The sequence below is a fragment of the Pseudonaja textilis genome, chromosome 2 (assembly GCF_049901715.1).
Source record: "Pseudonaja textilis isolate UNSWEBS1 chromosome 2, rPseTex1.2, whole genome shotgun sequence".
NCBI classification, from domain to species: Eukaryota; Metazoa; Chordata; class Lepidosauria; order Squamata; family Elapidae; genus Pseudonaja; species Pseudonaja textilis.
The window spans coordinates 192,982,329-193,001,409 of NC_141991.1; the positions used below are offsets into that span (position 1 = coordinate 192,982,329).

General features: G+C 35.7%; 1 protein-coding gene across 1 annotated transcript in view; it reads right to left on the bottom strand.

The window, feature by feature from the left end:
- ALDH1A1 (aldehyde dehydrogenase 1 family member A1) overlaps positions 1–17,332 on the bottom strand; it is a 79,526-nt gene extending 62,194 nt beyond the window's left edge. Inside the window, exon 1 of the mRNA XM_087926732.1 lies at positions 17,305–17,332. The gene's annotated coding sequence lies outside the window, so the exon portion shown is untranslated. The remainder of the gene's footprint in view (positions 1–17,304) is intronic.
- Positions 17,333–19,081: the final 1,749 nt, after the last annotated feature.

A 19,081-nucleotide genomic window follows, 5' to 3' on the forward strand; every position in this document is an offset into this window, starting at 1 on the left:
GGAGAGACTTCGTTAGAAAACTACTAAATATGTTGCCAAGCAACCATCTGTATTTCTAAAGCCTGTAATAATTAGAGATGAAAAAGCTTTAAATGTTTTTTTTTCTTTAACAAAAGAGAACTAGTGAGTCATTTTCAGATGTCGGAAAATGAAACTCTAGCAGAGAAGATGTCTGTGTTTCTGAAATTCTATTTAGGGAAATTTGGCACAAGTAAATGATTTCCAAATATCGGAGTAAATAAAAAACAAAAAGGGTCATAAATTTGGTTGTGCTAAAAGCATCCAATGTAAAACTGTGAGAAAGCACCTTATCTCAAATAATCAGGATGAATGGAGTAAAGCTGTTGCCTTTTTAAGGCTCCCCCACCACCACCAGACAAACTAGAAAGAGATGGTGAAGTCAAAATTCTGGGGTGCTGAGGCCAGGAGATATTCTACTTAAATACTGAATAGTATTTATTCAGCAGGTTAAAGCATAGAATATAAAATAGGAAACATCAAATAAGTTTGATAAAGTATTTGTGAAGAAAATAGGTAGGTGGGTAGGAAGGAAGGAAGGAAGGAAGGCTGCACTCCACACCAAAACACAGTTCACCTACATAAATGTTCTAAATAAGCATTAAAATGAATGGTGGTCATATTTTATTATAATCATTTATGGCTATTCTTCACTGATAGATTGATAAGTGATACATTTAGGTTTTTAGTATCAAATCTGGGCATCACTGAGTAATTGGACCCACTTTTTAAAAAAACCGGTGACAAGTAGGGTTCTTTTAGTTAAAAGAAATGCCCAGAGATTCTGTTTTGTTTCTATGTTGCTTTCCATGAAATATGAATATAATTCAAACAAATATGAATTTCTAGAAATATTCATTTGTGACTTGAATTTGATTACTTTTTCCAAATTCTTTGCCTAAATGGAACTATGATAGGACACTACTCAATTCTGTTAGAAACAGTACTTTCATGACATCTTCGTGATTAGATCCAGCACTTTCTATAAAAACATAGTTTAACAAATACAAAATGTTGATTTTTTGTTGTTGAATAAAATATCATCTAATATTTAAGTTTTTAATATTAATGTTAAAACAATCCCTAATTCTTTATTCCATTCAACCATTACAAGTTGCACCTCAAATTAATCGATTCATTATCATTCTTTTAGGAAGATTAATTATAAGATTCTATGTATCATAGGGCTGTGCTCATCATTTCTCATGACTTTGTGACCTCCTGACTGGATTATTGCAATGGGTTTACATGGGGCTGCTCTTGAAGAGTATTTGGAAGTTTCATCTGGTGCAGAATCCTACAGCATGGGAAGATACTGGTGCTGGTTAATCGATGTATGGGGCACCACTATTTCTTGAGCTTCATTAGTTTCCACTGTGTTTCAAGACACAATTCAAGGTGCTAGTCATCACCTTTAAAGCCCTTCATAGCTTGGGACTAGGCTACTTATGGGAGCATCTCTTCTAATTGTTTGTACCTTTCCTACTTGATCAGTGAGGAGGACCACGCTCCAAGCATCGTCAGCAGAGGAGTCTTGATGGTGAGACCTAGGAGAGCCTTTTCTGCCGTGGCCTCAGCCCCTTGGTACATAGTCCTCTCAAGATTAGATTGGCACTGTTACTGTTGACCAAACATAAGGCCTTGAAAATTTGGTTTTGTGCCAAGCCTGGGGCCCAAGGTATGGAATAGAGCCCATCTCCTGGTTGTACTTTATTTAAACCACTTAGAGCAGGGGTGTCAAACTTGCAACCTGTAGGCCGGATGCTGGCCCTGCCCCCACCCAGTTTAGCGAAGGGGAAAAAAGTCCCAATATGCCACGTGACCCTGCCTTGATGCTGCGAGTTTGACACTTCTGACCTAAAGTAATGTAAAAAGTAAGATGAAAGACTATATAAATAGATTTTAATAATCATTTGTAGCAGATTAGATATTTTGAAGATGACCATTCTGGTCCAAAATTGGGAAATCAACAGTAGGATAATAAATATGGCCAGTGAGTCTCCTTGGCCATTATTTAAAGCAAATAATAATAATTCATTTTTTTCATCTATTAATTGATACAAAAAATAAATCCTGGTTTCCATCCACATTTTCTATAAAATAATTCTGATGTCTGGATCACTGGATAGCACCAACAATTTAGCATTAGATAAAGTATCAAAATGTCATTTCTAGAAAAAATGTAATACAATTTTCAAGTTGATATAATTGTAACAGGAACTGTATGAAAAATATACTGATTTAAACAGTGACTAACTAAAAGTCATATATGAATAGAGGACCCTAATCCAACTAACTAATAATATCCTATATTAATGCACACAGTGGAGACAAGAAGAATATCCACTAAGGAGATTTACCTAAAATTTGACACTAGTCAACAGATACAACGGAAACAAATAATTCTCTTTAATAGACATATGCACTTTTCAAAAGATATCTTACAACAATTACCTCTATCTTTTCATGAAAAACTTTTTCAGATTGACTGTACAGATATTAGTAGAATTTTAAAACTGAAAATTTCCAGTTCGGAGGAATTACATAATTTATCTTCTTCATCTTTAACCATTACAACAATTATCTTTTTTCCTTCTTTAAATTGTTTGCTAAGATTTGACTGGATCTTCCATTTTTCCAATACATTTGACACAAACATATTAATGGCAATTAATTTGCTTATATTTAATTTTACCTCTTTATATAAACTATTGATGGGAGCCAGCTATGTCCAAAACCAAAAGCTTTTAAGTTTATTTTTAATTAACTCTCATGATTTTTTTGTAACTATTTGATGCACACAAGAGCAGTATGATCACAAATGTAAGCATTTTATACTTTCCAATTAAAAGTCAAGGAACTAGCCATAATAATTCAAAATATTGTGAGATCTCAAAATTAATCTTTTTGATAAAGCTAACATTGATAAAGAAGAATGGAAGTAACCAAGATTCAGATGGTACACTATTTTATTACAATTATATTTATAAATTAATTGGACTACGATCTTATGTATCTGATGAGTTTGAATATACTGAAATAGAGTTGAAGACACATAAATTAAAAATAATAATCCGATCTAAAAACATTTTGATTCAATAGAATCAAATTGACTAGAAAATGTATCTACATTTGAGGTGAAAGTAAAAGGAAGTAGTCTCCTCCAGTCATTATCATTAAAAAATGCTAAATATAAAATCTTATGTATGAACTATATATTTGCTGGATGAACAGAACACTGATTCATTTTATTCATAATAATGATGACAATACGTCATCATAAGATATCTTTACTAAAGAAGAGAGCAGTGAAATATGACTTTTAGCATAAATCTTGATCCATTTTGCATTAAGATTTATTTTTCCTATGTAAACAGTGGTGCTATTTACACAGAATTGCTTAACTGTTAATTAAGCCATGCATTTCTTTCAAACTCTATGAATATCTTAGCAAATAGAGACTTATGTCTTATCTAGGAAAGCTTTTTCAAAATGATTCATTAATATTAATCAGTGTTAATATTGCTGTCTCTATTTGATTTAGCTATTTGGCAAAGTCTGCTGAACTATGACATACCAGCAGCTTCAACTTTTATTTTGTTTTTCCTTGTATATTCTTTCTTGGTAAACAGTTGCTTAAAGATTATAGTGAATTGTGTGCTAGTAGGTTTGATTCCTCACATAATATCTATAATTTGATTGTCTCAAGTATTTAATTATTTAATGCATTATCTAAACATGCTGGGTAAATGTTGATCAAATGTTTAGTTTGTCCCTAAACTAACAGCTCTCCTTGCAATGCCCAGAACAGATATGAAAGGCCTGTAGAGTATATACACTGTTCAAAAAAATAAAGGGAACACAAAAATAAGACATCCTAGATCTGAATAAATGAAATATTCTTATTAAATACTTTGTTCATTACATAATTGAATGTGCTGACAACAAATTCACACAAAAAAATTATCAATAAAAATCAAATTTAGCAACCCATGGAGGTCTGGATTTGGAGTTACACTCAAAATTAAAGTGGAAAAAAACACTACAGGCTGTTCCAACTTTGATGTAATGTCCTTAAAACAAGTCAAAATGAGGCTCAGTAGTGTGTGCAGCCTCCACATGCCTGTATGACCTCCCTACAATGCCTGGGCATGCTCCTGATGAGGTGGTGGATGGTCTCCTGAGGGATCTCCTCCAACACCTGGACTAAAGCATCCCCCAACTCCTGGATAGTCTGTGGTGCAATGTGGCATTGGTGGATGGAGCGAGACATGATGTCCCAGATGTGCTCAATTGGATTCAGGTCTGGGGAACAGGTGGGCCAGTCCATAGCATCAATGCCTTCATCTTGCAGGAACTGCTGACACACTCCAGCCACATGAGGTCTAGCATTGTCATGCATTAGGAGGAACCCAGGGTCAACCGCACCAGCATACGGTCTCACAAGGGGTCTGAGGATCTCATCTCGGTACCTAATGGCTGTCAGGCTACCTCTGGTGAGCACATGGAGGGCTGTGAGGCTCCTAAAGAAATGCCACCCCACACCATTACTGACCCACTGCCAAACCGGTCATGCTGGAGGATGTTGCAGGCAGCAGAACATTCTCCACGGCGTCTCTAGACCCGGTCATGTCTGTCACATATGCTCAGTGTGAATCTGCTTTCATCTGTGAAAGCACAGGGTGCCAGTGGCGAATTTGCCAATCTTGGTGTTGTCTGGCAAATGCCAAACATCCTGCATGGTGTTGGGCTGTAAGCACAACCCCCACCTGTGGACATCGGGCCCTCCTACCACCCTCATGGAGTCTGTTTCTGACTGTTTGAGCAGCCACATGCACATTTGTGGCCCACTGGAGGTCATTTTGCAGGGCTCTGGCAGTGCTCCTCCTGTCCCTCCTTGCACAAAGGTGGAGGTAGCGGTCCTGATGCTGGGTTGTTGCCCTCCTATGGCCTCCTCCATGTTTCCTGATGTACTGGCCTGTCTCCTGGTAGTGCCTCCATGCTCTGGGCACTACACTGACAGACACAGCAAACCTTCTTGCCACAACTTGCATTGATGTGCCATCCTGGATGAGCTGCACTACCTGAGCCACTTGTGTGGGTTGTAGACTCCGTCTCATGCTACCACTAGAGTGAAAGCACCGCCAGCATTCAAAAGTGACCAAACCATCAGCCAGAAAGTATAGGAACTGAGAAGTGGTCTGTGGTCATCACTGTAGAACCACTCCTTTATTGGGGATGTCTTGCTAACTGCCTATGCTTTCCACCTGTTGTCTATTCCATTTGCACAACAGCATGTGAAACTGATTGTCAATCAGTGTTGCTACCGGGGAGGGCGGAGCTGGCGTTGCGACGATACGGCATGCGATCTTGAAAGTCTGAGATCACCACCGATATCTTTGCTCCTAGACGGTCCAAACAGATCTAAACCATCCCAAAGAGACGGTGAATGTAAAGAGCGCATCCTGTCAATCCCAGGGATATCGCAAAGTCCCGGTCGATCCAGGAGAAGCTCTTTTTGCCAGCAGCAAAGAGGCAGCCATTAAAGCTGCTGAAGTTGGGACAGCTCTGAAACGGGAGAGAACGGAAAGAGAAAGTGTGCCGGCTGGTGAGAATTTTTTCTTTACTTTGAGATTTGAAAGGACATCCTAAGGAAAAGAAAGAATCTGTAAAATTTTAGACAGAAGTGATTAAGCGGCGATTTTAAATGGGAAGTCAAAAATTTTTTTCTTTTTTTTTGCTGGACTTTTCATATATGATTTTTTACTTTGAACTGGACTGGTCTTTTGTTTTCTACCTTAGTTTTTCTTTTTTGTCCCTTCTCCTTTTTGTCTTTATAATATTTTAGGCTAGAGATTCCCTTTTAGCTTTTTTTTCTAAATCCTTTTTCCTTTTTAATTAATTTTTATTATATTTTGTTTGGAAAAGGAGGGGGAAAGTGAAAGCAGAGGAAACTTTGTAACACTGCCAACTAGAGGCTTAGAAATATTGTTTCTCTTTCTTTTTCTCTCTCTCTTGACCAGACGAAGCTGAGAAAGAATTCAGACTTCTTTTCAAGGACTTTGAGCCTGTCTGATAAGATAGAGCATGGGAGAGTATTATTGCAGGTGCTCTTCTGGGTTTCTATCAGTAGCTGAAGTCTGGTGTTGAAGTTTACAGAGAAAAGACGATAAGACTTTAGAGAAGAGAGCTATAAAACTTAACAAAAGCCTTAGATAACTAAATAGGTGCAGTGTGTTCTTTTTATCTTTTTCAAGCTGGGCTAATCCTTACTTTAACAAACCCACTCCTTATCAGTTTATTATTTGTAATAGTCATTTGAATCTTTGGCCTTTTGGAACTTGCTTTTGTCTTTCTTTTTGCTTTTGGAGCCTAATTTTTACTTTTGCATTTTATTTTAAAGGACAAGTCTTAGTATTAATGTTTTCTTTTTCTTTTTTTTAAGGGAGTAGTCTTTTTTCTTTTTTCTTTCTCCCCCTCCTGAATTTTTTATTTACTTTCCATATTGGTTTTCTTTTTGTGGCTTCCTTTTTTAAATATACCTTTTCATACCTGAGACCTTTTAATTGGATTAAGGTGTTGAAGAACCTGAAGAATTTATTTTTTTTCCTTCTTTAGTTTTTTACTTTTTATTTTTCTGCCTCCTACAAGATTCAACAATTTTTTCCTTTTTCTGTTTATGGTTTTTCTCTTCCTTTTTTGAGTTTGTACTGCTATTTAACTCATCAATTGGATTAAGGTATACAAGAACCTGAAGAATTTTTTTTTATCTAGCTTCTTTTTTTCTACTATTTTTACTTGGAATTACAATGGTTATTTCACGAGTGGATTAAGGTCTAGAAGAACCTGAAGATTTTGAATTGTCTGAAATGAGCAGGAAACTAACAGTGGCTGGTTCTTCAATTCCTACTTCTTCCTCTTCACCATCTGGAGGACAATGCTCAATACAGATGATGTTACAACAAGAAAAAGAACAGGAAAGGGTGAAGCTGCAGATGATAATGCAAGGAATTCAAAGCATACAAGCAAGAACAGAGAATATTGAAAAAAGAATAGAAAAAACTGACGAAAAGGTGGAGAATATTCAACAAATTATGATGAAGTAAGATGAGAGATTCCAAAAAATTGAAGAAGATAAACAAAGAGATAAGAAGATTGGAGATATTGATGGCAGATTAACTGTGGTTGAACAAGATAAAAGTGGGATGCTGAGGTGGGAGATGGACAGATCAGAATTTTATCTCAGATTTCAAAACATAAGAGGATGAAAAGGGACAAAATTTAGCTGAGATAATGATAGAAATCTTGGCTGAAGCTCTGGAAATAACCAAACAGAAGATGGTGGATGGAATAGATGAGGTTTTTCGAGTCTTCACAAGATATGCAATGAGAAATAGCCTACCAAGAGAAGTCCACATCAGATTTACAAAGAAAGCCATTAAAACGCAAATATTGCAGGTGGCAAGACAGAAAACATTGACATATAAAGATAAGGAGATTGTGGTCCTGAAACAAGTACCCAGAAGTGTGAGAGAGATGAGAAGAGAATACCGATTCCTGACTAAAATTTTACTTAAAAAAGAGGTGAATTATAGATTCCAGAAGGTTTAATGTTCACATGGCAAGAACAGAGACACATAATGGACTCAATTGAGAAAGCTGAATTATTTTATACAGAATACCTTGGAGGGAAAGAGGAGGAGACAGAAAAAGAAATGTCACTAATTGAATTCCAAGAGGACTGCCAAATAGCGACTGAAAAAGAAGAAGGTGCAGTAGGCGGAAAGGAGGAAGCTAAAGAACAACATGAACCAAGATCTATGAGAGCTGCCAAACCTACCTATAAAGTATAACCATGGAAGAGAAAAAAACTGATTACAATTAACATAAATGAACTTAATTCAGCTGATAAAAGAAGGAAAACTTTCCATAAATTAGAGAAATTAAAATTTGATATAATCTGCCTACAAGAAGTACATATTTAAAAACAATATGAACAACTGTTGATACAGCCAAAATTAGGGAAAATATTTACTTCTTTGACACAATGCAAGAAAAGAGGAGTGGTTTTATACATTAAAGATATTATCCCAGCAAAATTTATCCATACAGATGACGATGGAAGATTATTAATGGTGGAAATAATGGACAATATTATGAAAATACTCCTGATTGCAATCTATGCCCCGAATGACAATCAAGAAGAATTTCATAGAAAATTACATATGAAAATAATTGAACTGGACTATGCTAATATCGTTATGATGGGAGACTTTAATGGAATTGTAGACAATAAATTGGACTATACAACACAGAAAACAACAAAGCAAAACAGAAAGACTTTCCCTAAATCCTTTTTAAAAATGACAGAAATAAATTTAAAAGATGCATGGAGAGAAAGAAATGCTAAGACTAAACAATACACCTTCTATTCAAATAGACATTTATCATGGTCCAGAATAGATATGATATGGATGTCAACAGAATTGTTCGCTAATATCCAAGAAATAAATATTGAAACAAGTACTTGGGCAGATCATAATCCAATGACAATTAAATGGAAAGGACAAAGGAGAAGACCTAGATGGACGTTAAATAATACTTTACTAAAAGAAAAATACTTGGATGGATTTCTGCCAAAGAGACAAATTAAAGACATTATGAGAGTAATCTTGGACACTTTGGAATACTACGAGGCACACCCTGAAAAACAAATGGCTTTGATATTCTTAGATGCAGAGAAGGCATTTGACAATGTGAATTGGTGATTTATGTTATTACAGCTGGAACAGATGGGCTTTGGTAAAAAATTTATCCAAGCAATAGAAGCTATATATCATAAGCAAATGGCAAAGGATAGGGGGAGATTTGACAGACTCTACTGATATAAGAAAAGGATCAAGACAAGGGTGCCCACTGTTACCTTTGTTGTTTGTGTTAACCTTGGAAGTGCCAAACAGAAATATTAGAGAAGAAAAGGATATAAAAGGGATGAAAATTAAAAAGGAAGAATTTAAATTGCAAGCATTCGCAGATAATCTGCTTTTCATTTTAGAAGACCCACTAGAAACAGCATTAAAATTGATAGAAAAGATAGAGGTATATGGGAAGGTGGCTGGTTTGAAAATAAAGACAAAATAAAGATTTCAAAAAAGAATATGTTTTTAAGACAAAAGGAAGAATTGGCGTATGTTTTGAAAATCCAGGTCACAAATAAGATCAAGTACTTGGGGATGTAGCACATTCAAAGAGAATAACTATATTAAACTCAAGCAGCAGATAGCACTAGATTTGGCAAAATGGGAAAATTTACAACTGTCATTAATAGGAAGAATATCAACAATCAAGATGAATATATTACCCAGAATTTTATATTTGTTCCAAACAATTCCAATTAGGCTTCGAAAAGATTATTTTGAAGATTTAAATAAAATTGTGTTGAAATATATATGGCAAGGTAAGAAAGCGAGAATAAAATTAAAACTTTTGCAAGATGCTAGAATAAGAGGAGGATTTGGTTTGCCCAATTGGGAGTTGTACTACCAAGCTACAAATTTGATGTGGGTTAAGGAATGGATTAAGAAATGCTAGATTGTTGACATTAGAAGGACATGATCTGTTGTTGGGGTGGCATGCTTTTTTATGGTATAAAGGAACTAAAACACAGGGGTATTTTAGAAGACATTATATACGGGAGTCTCTGTGGTTAAACTGGGAGAAGGCTAAAAGGCAATGTTATTTGAAAATTCCAGTCTGGCTATCAACTATTCAAGCATTTTTTTATCCTATAATATACAAAAAGGAACAAACAGTTAGATATGGTGAAATATTGAATGAAAAGGGTGAACTTAAATCTATGCAAAATCTAGAGGAACAAGGTATAAAGATGAATTGGTTTTCATATGTGCAAATACATTCTAGGTATGATAAAGATTCTAAAGCAGAAGGTTTCTATGATAAATTGACTGATTTAGATAAGATTTTGACAGGTACTGATGAAAAGGTGATTAAAAATCATATGGATATTTATTAGAAATTAAATTAGAAGAAGAACAAGTCAAAGAAAAAATGATTGCTTGGGGGAAGAATTTTGGATATAAGATTGATCTAGAGAAATGGCAAAAATTGTGGTCTCAAAATTATAAAATGACAATGTCAACAGCATATAAAGAAAATTGGTATAAGATGTTTTACAGATGGCATTTCCCCGCAACAAGAATAGCAAGAATGTTCAAGAACAAATCTGAAAAATGTTGGAAATGTCATCAGATACCTAGCTCATATTACCATATGTGGTGGACGTGTGCTGATGCCAAAAAATATTTGACTAAAATCCACACATGGTTGGAAAAAATGACAAAAAAGCATATAGACTTGAAGCCAGAGATATTTTTATTGGGAATTTTACCTGAAATATACAGTAAAGAATTGAAATATTTGATTGTAAAATGTATTAATAGCAGCTAGGATCGTATTTGCCAAAAACTGGAAAAATGAGAAAATACCAACACAGGAGGAAATCATTAAGAAAATATTGGAATGTGCTGAAATGGGTAGATTGACATTTGAAATTAGAGAACAAGAAGATAAACAATTTTATAAAATTTGGGATCCATTCTATCAATGGTTAGACAATAAAACATGGTAATGAAATATGTAGATTTTTAGAACATAATGAATATATAAAGATGTTTTTTTATTTTATCTACAAAATGATTATAGGATAGATTTGAGATGATAATATGAACTGTCATAAAACAAATTAAGTAAAATATGGATTATCTTGTAAAACATGAATGAATAATAGTATAATTAAATGATTTATTAACAATGATATTAATATATTTAGGAATATTTGATTGACAATACGAGAACATATACAATGTAATTGTAAGTGAAGACTATGAAGTGGAAGCACAAAACAATTTGTAAACCAACCGACACACTGTATGTATATATACATTTGGAAGATGGCTTGATGTTTTTATGTTGTGTTTGTCTAAGTTCGTCTTAAAAATAATAAAACTGTTGTTTTTTTTTAAAAAAAAATCAGTGTTGCTACCTAAGTGGACAGTTTGATTTCACAGAAGTGTGATTACCTTGGAGTTACATTGTGTTGTTTAAGTGTTCCCTTTATTTTTTTGAGCAGTGTATTTTATGGCATTCCCAGTGGAATTATACCACTGAATGGTTTTATGATTTCTAGGCACAATCTGAAGGTTAGTTTGGACACTAAATTTAAATAAATCAACTTTTGTCCATTGAAATCAGGAAATCTTCTTTCTCTCTGAACCTAAAATTCCATATTGCATCAACTATTTATTTAATGCAGTGGGATTTACTTTAGATAATTGTACGATTAAATGTAATGCGGAGATCATCAACCCCTTTAAAATTGGCAGCTTAGTATTATTTCAAAGAAATCAATCAAGATAACGTACATTTTTTGTGTCATCCCTTCTGACCTTATCTGTGGAAATCTTGGCTTTATCCATGGTTTCTTCCAAACACTCAGTCTTTGTAATCCATACTGTGGCAGAGAACAAGGTATCTCTAATTTGGTTCCTAGCTAAGAAAGAGCTTATAAAGAGATTACAGAAGTTAGAAAGAAATTATAGAAATGCATCTAATGCTACAGAAAATCTATTCCCCTGGTTCTCTAGTTTTGGTGTGAATCAGAGTGTTGGTTGGCCAGAAACATGTTATACATTTGTATGTATATATGTATGTATTTTTTATTCATCTTTGCCTTTTTATTAGTTTATAATATAAAATACAAAAATACAAAAGCAAAACTAATAGGAAATGTTGGGAGGAAAAAGGGAAAAGTGTAAAGAAGAAGGAAAAAAGAAAAAAAGGCATTAATGTGTGACTTCCTTTGGTGTAATAGAAGAAAACGTAACATCGAACTTCAACTTTTTACTTTTACATAATAGTATAAACTAGCCATTTCTATAACAACAGGTCTATCTAATCAGTAAAACCCAAAATCAAAGTTTCATTTTTTTCCACCTCAAGCACAAAGTCCAGAAGCTGTTTTCAAGTAGAAACAAAAGCACTAGTGATTTTTCAAAGCAGTCAGTTTAGCCTCTCTTCTAACTCCATCAGCTTTTGCAACCATTTATCCATTGTGGGGATTAAAGTGTCCTTCCATTTTTTATGCATAAACCATCAATATTTATAACATCAAAGTTCCCCCCAAAAAATTTCAAGTTTTTTTTCATTAAACCCAAGAGAAAACTTTCTGGTTTTATCTCTACATTCACTGGACAATCTTCTGAATGGCCAAAAGTGTTCTGAAACATGTTATATATTTGTGATCTGATCTCACGAATTATTGATTCTCTCTCTCTCTCTCATACGCAGACACATACACACCCCTTTTTATATATTTTTTATTTTCTAATTATTTTTCCTTTTTTTTCCTTTTATATAAATAACAATAACAGAAGGGCACCTTCAAACCCAAGCTTTCCTTGTTTTTGTTTTTAAAAATATTACGGCCCGAGGTGGAGAATGCCTGTGTGCTTCCAGATGTTAATGAAATAGAGCTGGAAGTACATTGACAGTGCTGGCTGCGGCTGTATTCATCAGATATTGAGGGCTCCATCAATATCATTATTAACATTTCCATTGAACCCCAAGAAGAGCAGATTGAAAGGGATATTAACATGACAGTTAAAAATATAAAATATTTCTTGTGGTATCTTTTTGTTTTCCCCTCATTTGATGTGTGATAAGGGTGTTGGTATTGCTTCCACTTTTTATGGGGAGTTTCTTGTGCATATTTTTATTTTCTTGTTACACTTTCCCATCTGTTTTCGAAGAGTCCTGAGCCCTAAACATAGGGCCTGCTAATGGTGAGCATGGGCACAGACACTTCCCTCAGTGCTAACCAGACCCAATACTTACTTGATTTCTTTTACATTTTCTTAAAATTTAGGAATAGGAATTAAACCATGACATTGATGTGCTTTAAATCACTATTTATAGTTCTGCCATCTTACAAAACAAAAACAAGGAACTTTTTGACTTGACAAATGACACTTTGGACCCACTGCATTCAGAATTCCTGATTCCTCTAATAGCCAGAAAACTCTAAAAGGCATGCTATCTTTAGAACTGGCATATTTTCTCTTAAAATAATATTTTTTTTTGAAAAGGCTGAATTGAAGCCAGAAAAAAAACAACCCACCTGTTTTCTAGCAGGGATAAATAACTGGTGGTTTCTCCATGTGGAATTGGTCATGAATAAATTGCTATTGATAAATGAGCAAACTAACATTGGTAAATTAAACAAATGATTAAGCAGTAAAAAGTGTTTAACTCATTTGACATCTCAGATATTGCCTCACAGAAAGTGAGTACCAACATTCTAGACAGATGGATAAGCACCTCAAAATCTCGAATATGGCACATTGTTCTAAGCAGATTTCTCTAAGTATATATTTGCATTTGATCTAGTATACTTATTCATTATGGTTCTCACTGTTTCAAACCCAGCATCTTAATCATTAACTATATTGCCGTAGTAGTTGTAGATAACAGATAATCTTTCATAAATGATCAATAGTCATCAAATATAATACCAGTACAAGTAGAAGTTTTAGCATGATTTTGTTCTTTTTATTATTTAGCTAATTCTAGTTTTACTCTAATTTCAGAGTATCAGCAGTAACTTCTGCCAACACATTTTTTTATTTGCATTCACAAGAAAGATGAAAAAAACTTTCAAAAGCTCCCCATTAGAGGTATATGACTATGTTCTAACTGACTATTTCTTTTATTTATTAGCTATAACTAGTTAAACATAATAGACCAAAGGAACATCAATGTCAGCAAAAACTATATAATGTTTGGGAGAAAGAAAACACGTAAACAACTGCATTTCAGAGGAGATATACATATGGGGACCAAACATCAATGAGTGAGTCAATCCTAACAGAGACTAATATCATGGCTGGTAAATTTCTGAACAAATATTGATAGAAGAAACAGAGATAAATCAGTTGAGGAATATAACAATAAATAGAAAAAACAGAGTCCCAGATATATCTAACCTATATGGCAAATCCATCAGCTTCATTTGCAACCTTCTTGTACGTTTCAGTATATTAGTCTTGCAACAGCTGTAATATATGCTATGATCGGTAGTCACCGGCTGTAGTAAGTGGGCAAGCGTGCTAACCCATGGTTAGTTGGTTGGTTGTTTTATATTTTTATTGATATAATATCTATCTTATTGTTATGATTTTTGATATGTACTTTACTGATACTTTATTCTATTTATGGCATTTTTGATGCAGGCTAATTTGAACATTATTTGATGAAAAGAGATATATATTCAGCTAATAAGTAACCGATTTAGGAATTTCTCTTAAAAGATATAGAAATAACTGAGCTAAACACTAAAAATGGGTCAGATAATGGGCAAGGAGGACATTAGACATTTCCTAATTTGCAGGAACCATGCAGGTCATCCTTGCTTAACAACTGTCCCATTTAGAGACCATTCAAATTTACAACAACTCTGAAAAAAGTAACTTTAAGGTCAGTCTCACACTTATGACCATTGCATTCCAGAGGGTAATGTGATTGAGATTCAGACCCTTTGCAACCACAAGGCATTTATGACAGCCACATATATATATGCTATGGCTGCATTTATGACAGCCACATGATTGTCATTTGTGTGACAAAGTCTATGGAGAAGCCAGGAGAAAAATCATACATCACAGTCACATGATGTCTCACTTAACAACTATGTCACTAAACAACTGAGTTGCCAGTCCCAATTGTGGTTGTTAAATGAGGACTATCCATACATTGTATTTCATCCTACAGGGTGGTTATTTCTTTATTAAAGACAAGTGTTGTGTGTAATAAGTGAAATCCACAGTCCACAGGTAATAGATATGGGCAGTGAAGCTATGATGAGAATAAAAATGGACTAACAAAAGAAAAAAAAGAACTAAAGAGGCAGAATGGCAGGAAAAATGATTGTTCCCCAACACCCAAAATGGAATAGAAACGCAACTAGTTTTTTAACTTCAAAGTCAATGAAAATATAACAAAACAAACCTGATAAAATTGCTATTCTGAAAAAAAAGACTATTCAATACTAAAGTGCATCTCAATTGTACCTCCTGGTGGTGAAAAAGTGTTACAACTTTCAGGTTGAGAATTTTTTGTGGGCTGTAAGCAAGACTTGCAGGTTTCCAGATGTTGTTCACTTATAGTTCCCAGCAATATTTGGGACCAACAGGTGAACATGGACATATTAGAACCATATATCAGTGATTTAAAATGTAAAATTACTATAACTAGTCCCAGTCACAAAAAAACGAAGGCAAATTTGCCAGGGGCTTCAAACTCTGTGGTCCCATAATTTATAAAATGAATGCTTATCCTCTAATAATAAAATGGGCCAAAATAAAGGACTATTTTGGGATGATTTTTTGTGTAGTAAAGCAAGTTAAGAAAACACAACAGAGCAAATCTGATAAAAATTACTAGTATTCTAAATATTCTCTAGTAAAATATGTATCAATAGGATTAAACAAGAAATAGATTGTTTACTTTTGATAATTAATTGCTCATTTGTTTTATCAGGTGAAGTAATGATGCAACCTCCGTAAAATATAAAATACCACAATTTCACTGAAAATAAACAATGAAATAATTAGATTTAAAACAATTTTTCCCCCAATGGGAAGGATGTGTTTGTTTTGTGCATCATTCCTGGACTCTGATTTTTATTTTTCACACAGCCACTCATTTCTTACCTACACTTACTTTTGATCAAGATTTGCTCTTTCTAGGCTGTATTCTAGAAAATTCTGTATTTGGTGATAGTTTGCCTGGGCAGAAGAGGAAGAAATACTGACCCTGAGTCAGCTTTGGGCATGTAGGCCATGAGAGCTCTGCATGAAATACTGGAGCCCCATTAGAACCCTTTTTGGACTTTGGTTAGACAAGACAGCTGTTGATTTATCTTTCTAGACGGAGCAGAACAAAGTAATGCCAGCAATCCATCTGTGCCTATGTAAGCCATTACATAGCCAGTTGTGTTTCCATCATTAATCTCCCAAACTCTTAATTGCTTAGATAAGAACTCTGGCCCAACACCTTGATAAAGCAACAGGTTTGGAAAGGCTGATGTAGGTCATCATATTGAAAGTGTGGCTCTGTCGTCTAGCTGGTATTTCATTTTATTTATTTGTTTTACTTTATTAATTAATGTCCTAATTGATTCTGGGAAGTTTACAACAACATAATAAAGCCACACATGCATGAATCAAATCACAGCTTAAAACAGGATTAAACACAAGAAAAAACTTACAGGTAAAAATAAATCAGGTTAAAATCCAAGGCTAGGAGGTTAACAGGGCAGTGGGAATATCCTTAGGCTAAGCCTAACCTTAACCAGAGGTGGTATTCAGCAGGTTCTGACTAGTTTCTGGAGAACTGGTAGCTGAAATTTTGAGTTTGGAGAACAGGCAAATACCACCTCTGACTGGAGATTTTACAGTATCCTTCCCATGCCATGTCCACCAAGCCATGCCTACAGAACCGGTAGTGAAAAAAAATGAATCCCACCACTGACCCTTACCCTAACTCTAATTGTAACCCTAACCCTAACTCTATTCCTAACCCATGCTGGAAGTGCCACCAGATATCTGGAACTATATGTGGTGGTCTTGTATAGAAGCTAAAAGATACTAAAAGCTAAAACAAATATATACACATGGTTGGAAAAAAAAATGATAAAACAACACATAGATTTGATACCTGAAATATTTTTATTAGGAATGGCACCTGAAGGTTACAGTAAAAACATATTTAATTATACATGTATTAACAGCAGCCAGAATTGTATGCTGACTCTGCTGTAAAGCACTAGGAAGAGATATATAAGTAAGTGCTATTACTATCGTTATCTTGACTGTGCAAATCTTTACAAGTTCAGCACTCCATTCAAAATACTTTTTGGTTGTTTATTGATTCATTTCATTGGGTATGTGCTGTTTAGCTGCTATCAATTCTTAGCAACCACAGAGATAGATGTTCTCCATGATGATGTGCCATAACATGGCCTATATGAGGTTGTTCTGTCTCACTTTTCTTCTTTCCCAAAAGATGAAAGAATACAAACTCACACAAACACAGGAAGGCAATCTGGCTCGGACTTCACAGAGTTAATTCTTTGGAACTGATAATATCTTTGGCATTCCAACACCCTCTGCCTGCCAAGTCCAAACTGATAACGAATAAAAATCTACTCACAGAAAATTACAAGGCAGTCCACAAAAATCATTCACGAAGAAAATCTGAAGATTAAACTCTGTCCTGTACAAAGTTCCAGCCGAAAACACACCCACTTTTATCCCCTGTGGGGTGTGGCTCAATGACTCAGCTCACTCTCTGACCCTCCCACGCCTCCTATGTTGCTGCTCACGTTTCTCCCTACAACGCTGCTTAGGATCAAGCCAACACTCTTTCTCTTTACTCCCTGTCAGGGCCTGCTCCGATATGCCTTCCTCCTAATCAATCTCAGGCTGTTCCTGTCTGATGGAACCTGAGGCATTATCAGGGAGGAAGGTCCTGGGGAGGAAGGCATTGCCAGAGAGGAAGGTCCTGAAGAGGAAGGCATTCCCAGTTCCTCCTCCTCATCTTCCAGGTCTTCTTCCTCTGACAGCATAGGCTCGGGAATCGGGGCCACAACAGAGGTCTTGCACTCATCACCAATGTGATTCAATCCATTTTGCTGCTAGTCATCTTCTTTTTCCTTCCATCTTTCCCAGCCTTCTCCCCAGTTAGGCCTTCCAAACATGGGTATGAAGCCTGATCATCATTATTATTATAGCCTGTTGCACAATCAGCCAGCTGTTCAGGCTGGATTTGGTTCTTCCTCCTCCTCTTCCTCCCCCCCTCGTTATAGCATAGTTATAACCAGGCTGGTTATAACCAGCCCTTTAACATCTGTCTTACTAAATTCTCGCTATTCTGCTTCCCAGATCACAGCTGGGCTAGCAAGTGTTTCAAGGGGAAAGATGCTTTGACAATTTTTTCAGTTCCTCCCGCTTAAGGTTCCCCCCCCCCGCCCACACTTTTACTGCCAGCCCGACAAATTAATATTGTGTGAAGTAAAAGATGTGCATATAATGTGTCTACGCACAAGTAATTTGAATTTCCTTTAATGTGGAATGAACAAAAAAGTTTTTTTTTTTTTTGTTACTGCAGGGTTACAGCTAGTCAGAGGGAGACTGACATTTTTGATCCTGGTTCTCCATGGAGAAGAGCAGAAGCCTTCAAACAACATTTGAAGGATCTGGAAATCATGGGAGAGTAGAAAAACCTTTAACCTGCAAAGATTTGACAAAAGAGGGGAAGCAATTTTCTTGGAAACTAGTCTTCACGCTTTTTTGGTCATAAAATATTCTAGACTCCGTTCTGTATTGCCCATCTATCTATATTTGTTGCTGGAAGGATGGGAGTTGGGATGCAACACAGAGCGTTTGCAGGCTGTCTAGAGAGATTCTCGGATCATGGTTGTCTCAAAGCTGCTCTTCAAAAGGCAACTAGACTTTTAAACTTTAAACTCTGTGATTAATTCCAGAATTTGCTTAGTTAGTGGCACGAACTGGGCTATCATTGTTATTTTTTCTTGCAGAAGGACATCCTGGGATGGCATAATATTTTTTTATGACCATGAAACAGAAAATTGGGATGGGGGGGGGGGTACGACTCGGGGCCCTCGCATTCTTTCCTCGACATCCGCACCTCATTTCAGGATGTTTCTTGGCTTACCCGACCTAACCATCACCCACAGAGAAATAAGTCCCTCTTCACATGCTCAAGAATACGATCGCCCACCCGGGCAACCAATTCCAGCCTCATCTCTTCGGCTGTTACACAAGGATGGACTTTTGCCGAGTCGGGTTGGGTCCAGCCAGCAGCCACGCTAACGGGGCTTTGGGGCAAGGCGACCTTCGACGGGGCGCCGAGATTCACGCCGGCGGGTCGTTCTGCGGCGGCGCCGCCAGCAAAGTCCCACCCGGGA